Source organism: Apodemus sylvaticus, chromosome 2 (assembly GCF_947179515.1).
Source record: "Apodemus sylvaticus chromosome 2, mApoSyl1.1, whole genome shotgun sequence".
Lineage (NCBI taxonomy): Eukaryota > Metazoa > Chordata > Mammalia > Rodentia > Muridae > Apodemus > Apodemus sylvaticus.
Window position 1 is genome coordinate 153946490 of NC_067473.1, and position 6271 is coordinate 153952760.

Genomic DNA, 6271 nt, shown 5'->3' on the forward strand with positions numbered 1-6271 from the left:
CTTTGGGACAAGCTCAACACCTTCCAAATGAATGCTATCCTGAACGTTTTTATTCATTCCTATCAGGACACTGTGGTGGCCCTCGATGCGCTGTCCAAATATGGAGCAGTTACTTTTTCCAGAAGCCAGAAATCTTCTTTGGTGACCATCCAGTCTTCAGACCTATTTTCCCACAAGTTCCAAGTAGAGAACAGTAATCGCCTGTTGCTGCAACAGGTTCCATTGCCATTTATTCCTGGGAACTACACCATCACTGTGTCAGGGGGAGGATGTGTGTATGCTCAGGTAAGATACTTGGAAGTTGTGGTTGTGCCGCTGGGAGCCTCCTTCCCCAAATTGGAAAGTCTGACTTTGCCTACCTGCACACATTATGCTCAAATTGGGAAAAACTGACCCAAGGACACAGTGCAATGGAGGTGAAATATTTCTGTTTTCTACTTCTCAGACTACACTGAGATACAACATACACTTGGAGAAGCAACAGTCTGCATTTGCTCTACAGGTACAGACAGTACCTCTAACTTGTAATAACCCCAAAGGCCAAAACAGCTTCCAGATCTCACTTGAAATCAGGTATGAGATGGGCATGAGTCTCTGTCTCTGCATGAGCATCTGTCTCTGTCCCTGTCTCTGTCTCTCTCTGTCTCTCTGTCTCTGTCTCTGTCTCTCTCTCTCTCTCTCTCTCATCAACTATAAAGCTGCCTTCCTAGAATTCTTCATGCAAGATGCTCAAAGATATCTAAAATGGGTGTCTTCATTAACATTTTGTTTGTATGTAAAAAATGAGTAAAAATACTGGACTTCAACAAAGTGAACAATGAAGAATAATAGAATTATAATTTCTAATTAGTCTACTTTTAGGGTTTCTTTCTTGCCCACTATCATAACAAAATAATACATTATTCTTTTCCATGAGTAAATAACATGGGTTATTCTTCTTCATCAACAAAGAATAGCCTTCCTGGTCCTTTAAGATTCCATTTTTCTAGAAGAAAAAAGATTTTCAGTTCTTCTGACACTCGTCAAAAGCTTCACACAAAATAAAACCAACAACAGGGTATAACTATAGAAACCAAAGGGATCTTGGATGGAAAGAATACATAAATACCATGACATATTGTCATATTCATCTGTGTGTGTGTGCACATGCACACACACACACACACACACACACACACACACACACACACGCACGCACACATGAACCAACACATGTGTGTGTGACAAAAGACAATGCCAGCCATCAGCCCTCAGGTTCCAGTCATACTTGTTTTTGATCTTAGGTCTCTTACTGGCTCAGCAGACTCTGCTGGCTCACCAGCAGACCTGGCAGATACAGCCGTTTTAATGCACTCTACAGATGATATTGTTATGCAGTCTGTATTCAAAACTATTTATATTGACAATGAAGGCCCTATATTTTAAGATATGGAAAAATAACACAGGCTATATCAGGAATTACTGAGGACCTCAAAGGAGACAAGAGTCAGAATATTGAAATGATTCCTGTCCACTTCTCTGGTCTTCAGTTACACAGGGAGCCGTCCAGCCTCCAACATGGTGATTGTCGATGTGAAGATGGTATCTGGTTTCATCCCATTGAAACCAACAGTGAAAAAGGTAAGCAGGCAAAGACAAGATGTTTGGATTCTCTGAATTCTTGGACTAGGAGCTTACCAACAACAGCATAATTATGTCAACCCATGACAAAGCAAAGTTAGCACTAATTTAACACACTTGGATTTTGTTAAAATGCTAATATAGCTATGGATTGTGATAGAAGCCAGCACAAGAAGCATAAGAAAGGTTTCTGAGTTCATTGAGTCCACAATATAGCTAACAATAACTTTTAAAGTGTAATGAACCTGGACAATAAGGATTCAGGGGAAAATATTAAATTCCAGAAACATAGATGTAGTTTTAGATGTTTTGAAAACTATGAAAATTAACAGCAAACTAAGGTGGATAGCAGAGCACACAGAATATGAGCTAAGTATTACCAAATGGGTGACTATTTTTATGGTCAAACAAAAGTCAAAAAGAAACCTACTACGACATCAGGTTGTATTCTGTCCAGCCTTTAGTAGAGTAGCATTCACAATTTTTTAAACGTATTTTCATTCTTATTGGAAAAGTTTCCTCCCATTCATTTGAATAAATTCAATAACATCACCTTTCTGTCACCTTCAGTCCCACAGCTCATTTACCTCTCTCACCCACAAGGCCTTGGCTTTTTCAGTAACGTGGGGGTTTTCTCTCATTTTCAGCTTGAAAGATTAGAGCCCGTGAGCAGAACAGAAGTGAGCAACATCAATGTCCTGTTATATCTGGATCAGGTGCGATTCCTTCCCGCCTCCCTAGACATGACGAGGTGGATAGTCCTCGATCTATGTAGGTCAGGAGATGGTGCTTCCCGGGTCCCTAGCCTTGCTGAGGTGGACAGTCTTTCTTGATTCTAAAGGAAGCCTTTAGTATTAGAAGCTTGTCACCTCATCTGACATGATACTTTGAGTTCTTTTCCCCTCTCCTGGAGACATGACTCAACAGTTAAGGACACGTACTGCTCTTGCAGAAGACCAGAATTCAGTTCACAGAAGCCCTACCTCTCAACAACAAAAGAAGTTCTGGGGGAATCAGTATCCCTGACCTCAAGCAATACTACAGAGCAATAGTGTTAAAAACTGCATGGTATTGGTACAGTGACAGGCAGGCAGATCAATGGAACAGGATTGAAGATCCAGAAATGAACCCACACACCTATGGCTACTTGATCCTCCACAAAGGGACTGAAAACACACAATGGAAAAAGATAGCCTTTTCAACAAATGGTGTTGGCTCAACTGGAGGTCAGCATGCAGAAGAATGTGAATTGATCCATCCTTATCTCCTTGTACTAAGCTCAACTCCAAATGGATCAAGGACCTCCACATAAAGCCAGACACTCTGAAGTTAATAGAAAAGAAACTGGGGAAGACCCTTGAGGACATCGGTACAAGGGGAAAGTTCCTGAACAGAACACCAATAGCTTATGCTCTAAGATCAAGAATTGACAAATGGGACCTCATAAAATTACAAAGTTTTTGTAAGGCAAAGGACACCATCAAAAGGACAAATCGGCAACCAACAAATTGGGAAAAGATCTTCACCAATCCTACATCAGATAAATGCCTAATATCCAACATATACAAAGAACACAAGAAGTTAGACCCCAGAAAACCAAATAACCCTATTAAAAAATGGGGTACAGAGTTAAACAAAGAATTCTCACCTGAAGAACTTTGGATGGCGGAGAAGCATCTTAAAAAATGCTCAACTTCATTAGTCTTTAGGGAAATGCAAATCAAAACAACCCTGAGATTTCACCTTACACCAGTCAGAATGGCTAAGATTCAAAACTCAGGAGACAGCAGGTGTTGGCAAGGATGTGGAGAAAGAGGAACACTCCTCCACTGCTGGTAGGGTTGCAAATTGGTACAACCACTCTGGAAATCAGTCTGGCGGTTCCTCCGAAAACTGGGCACCTCACTCCCAGAAGATCCTGCTATACCTCTCCTGGGCATATACCCAGAGGCTTCCCCAGCATGTAACAAGGATACATGCTCCACTATGTTCATGGCAGCCCTATTTATAATAGCCAGAAGGTGGAAAGAACCCAGGTATACCTCAAAAGAAGACTGGATGCAAAAAATGTGGTATATATACACAATGGAGTACTATTCAGCCACTAGAAACAATGAATTCATGAAATTCTTAGGCAAATGGATGGAGCTGGAGAACATCATACTAAGTGAGGTAACCCAGTCTCAAAAGATCAATAATGGCATGCACTCACTAATAAGTGGATATTAGCCTGGAAAACTGGAATACCCAAAACATAATCCACATATCAAATGAGGTACATGAAGAACAGAGGAGTGGCCCCTGGATCTGGAAAGACTCAGTGTAGCAGTATAGGGCAATACCAGAACAGGGAAGTGAGAAGGGGTGGGTGGGAGAACAGGGGAAGGGGAGGGGGCTATGTGACTTTTGGGAAGTAGGGGGCCAGAAAAGGGGAAATCATTTGAAATGTAAATAAAAAAATATATCGAATGATAATAAAAATAAGAAAAGAAAAAAAAAGCTGTACCAACACAAAACTGCCTGTAACTCCAGTTCCAGGCTATCTGATGCCCTCTCCTGGACTCCATCAGTACACATACATACACCACACACAAACACATACACACACACAGACACACAAATAATAATAATAATAATAATTAATAATAATAATCGTCACATGATCTTTCCTCACTTCTGGTTTCCTGGGACTCCATTGCTGACTCAAGTCAGCAAGTCAAAGGATTTAATGCCTCTCACAATGGACAAAATCAAATATCATACATTGAGGAGGAATATGGATTTTTGGAATGTTTCATAGACTGGTAAAGCTTCATGTACTCCCAAGAGCCTCTACCTCAGTTTCTCAAGTCCCCAGTCTAAAGTCCCTATCACCACTTCACCATCCACATAGGTAGGCAGTTACAGAAGACCTTGACTGTGAGGTTAGCTGCTATCCAACAATAACCGAGTCGTGCTGAAGAAAAGCCCTGGCCCCTCTCCTGAGTCTGGATCATTTTTCTCTCTTTCCCAGGTGACCAATCAAAAACTGACCTTCTCCTTCATCATTCAACAAGACATCCCAGTAAAGAACCTGCAGCCTGCCATCGTGAAAGTCTATGACTACTATGAGACAGGTGAGCAAGAGACAGTGGTGGACCCAAAAGAGACTTGTTGTTTTTGTCATTGTTTTGTTTTTTTTTTTTACACTATGTAGCGCAGGCTAGCCCAAATTCTTAGTCCTCCTGACTCAGCCTCACAAAAGCTTATATTATAGGCATATGCCTATAATATACATATTATATCCACTACTAAAAACAATTGCTTTTCAGACACTGACCCATTATGTAGGCCAGACAACCATTTATAAATTTTCAGTTTATTCAGCCACTGATGCCTTGTTCTTGTTTGTCCAAGCAATCACGTGGGATCAAACATGTCCACATAACCCAAGTGATCCAACATTTTACAAAGTAGGGTCCCGATGTTGAAAGACACACAATTCTTCTTATGAATACAGCAATGGGAAGATGATGACTTGTACAAATAATTACAGTAGGAATCAAAAGGGGAGAGAGATCTGTAGTCTGTGTATACAGTGATGGCCAAAGAAAGAGAACAAAGTCAGAGCTGGGGAATTAAATGGGGGTTTTTCTGTCAAGTGAAGAGATATACCAAATGTTTCAGACTAGAATTCAAGAAATATTGAAGGAAAACAGAAACAGCACAGAACCTGAAAGGCTACATGTCTACAGGGATCACGGCCTGTACTCTGCTTACACAGTGTAGGAGAAGCACACTTTGACTTTCCCCCACAGGGTAAATGATTCCGGTACTGGTGTACATTAGTTTCTTTATTTTGTGAGAGGCTGGCACATCATGGTGCCTGTGGATGTCAGCAGGCCCTTTGGGGAAATGGGTTTTCTCCTTCTCTCCTGAAGACTGAACTCACTAAGGTTGTTGGGCAAGGCAGCCAGCACCTTTCCTCACTGAGCCATCTTGTTGGCCCAGGATAACAGTGTCAACCAGTGGCTTCAAGGGCAGAAAATCCTTCCTTTGGTTTGTCTGATGATCTTTCAGCAATCATCCATGTCCTGACTGAGGAAAGTGGTCAGTCCCGAGACATCACGCACCCTCCACAAAATCCTCTCTCAAAAACTCCAGTTCTCACATTTGAATCCCATGTCTTTCAGATGAAGTGGCATTCGCTGAATACAGCAGCCCCTGCAGCTCAGGTGAGCACCCAGCACTCCTCACACAAGCCTTCCTCTGACCTCCTTCCCCTCAAAACTACCCCGACCTTTCCTTAGATGAGCTAAGACAATTCTCACTGACTGAAACCAAAGAAATGTGCACCATTGGGTTGTCATACTAACCCTGGAAGAGTGCTCTAACTTCCTTTCCAAACGGTACAGTAGCTTATGGTAGAAAATCTGAAACTATGCGCACCTTTGGATTGGCGTACTAACCCCAGAAGAGTCCTCTAGCTTCCTAACCAAAGGGTATGGCTGCTTATGGTAGAATATATGAAGGATCCCATTCTCCACCATGACCGGTTTGCTTTCCTGCTGAGAACCCTGCTCACTGTACCCAGTTATATTACACTCACTACATGTGAGGTTTTCTTCTCTTCCCCTACACAGACAAACAGAATGCTTGAAACTCCTCCTAT

The 6271-nt window shown here is 41.7% G+C and overlaps 1 pseudogene; it reads left to right on the plus strand.

Annotated features, from left to right (window-relative positions):
* Positions 1 to 5872, plus strand: part of LOC127677616 (murinoglobulin-2-like) — a 54879-nt pseudogene extending 49007 nt beyond the window's left edge.
* Positions 5873 to 6271: the final 399 nt, after the last annotated feature.